Below are 979 nucleotides of genomic sequence, written 5' to 3'. Positions count from 1 at the left end.
GGGGAGGGGGGTTACAGGTGGTTGTTACTGGAAGAAAGAAAGAAAGAGAGAGAGAGAAAGGAATGCGTCGAAGAAGGTGGCTGAATGAAAACGATACGACGAAAAAAGCTGCTGGGGAAAAGCGCTCACGAAATGCACGCAATTTCATTACCGACAGAGCTTCGTCGAACCTAACTCGAACAACGAAGTACAAAATGCACGCGTCAACTCGTGGAGCGTTTCATCCCTTTCACCGTTTATATCGCACGCGAACGCTCGATATCGTTGTTCCACGAATGAATTTGCTCTCATACAAAACGAAAAGTAAATTACCGTGTAACCTGCAATGGACATGGAGTAGCGCGATACCAAGTATCTCTCGAACTACTGATTGCGGAACGATTCTCGAACAATCATCGGCCGATATTTGTGTGAAGCGTGCGTTAAACAACAGTCACACAGAATCTCCTCGGATCAATTGGACGATCAACGACTTATCAACGAGACGCGCAGAGTGGATCGTTACGGACAAGACAATTCGCACGAGCGACAAATTATCGATCGGTTATTAGATACGATCGATAATTATTAACGCGAATCAACGTTCGATATAGAAATGTAGATGGTGCTGCAAATTGTAAAATAAAGAGGGTTCGTCGTCGTTGAGGGTACTAGGAGCAACCTCTTTTGACAATTATAAGAATTAATCGAGGACAGGTTTGGGCAGACGAATGCAAAAAGGAAAAATATTTCTCGCCAGTTGTAACGAAGACACGAGGAATTATACGATACGAACGAGCCGGTACGGTCGAACGAAATTAAAATCATTGCGGCTCAATGGGCCAAACGATGTAAACCGTGCTAGCACGAGGATACCGAGGATGCCAGAATTTAACCGCGCGCGCCACCCCGTAGATGAGAGCAGCGTTCGATGGTAGGATGCAGAATGGGTGGGCAGAAGGGGATGAGGCGAGGTTTTGCAAGCTCGTGGCGCCACTTG

General features: G+C 46.5%; 1 protein-coding gene across 1 annotated transcript in view; it reads right to left on the bottom strand.

The window, feature by feature from the left end:
* Window positions 1–979, bottom strand: part of LOC105680225 (radial spoke head 10 homolog B-like) — a 45369-nt gene that overhangs the window by 42281 nt on the left and 2109 nt on the right. The window lies entirely within an intron of this gene.

This window comes from Bombus impatiens, unplaced genomic scaffold (assembly GCF_000188095.3).
Source record: "Bombus impatiens unplaced genomic scaffold, BIMP_2.2 scf_0389, whole genome shotgun sequence".
Lineage (NCBI taxonomy): Eukaryota > Metazoa > Arthropoda > Insecta > Hymenoptera > Apidae > Bombus > Bombus impatiens.
Note: the sequence above shows the minus strand (reverse complement) of the source record. Positions and strands in the feature narration are given on the sequence as shown.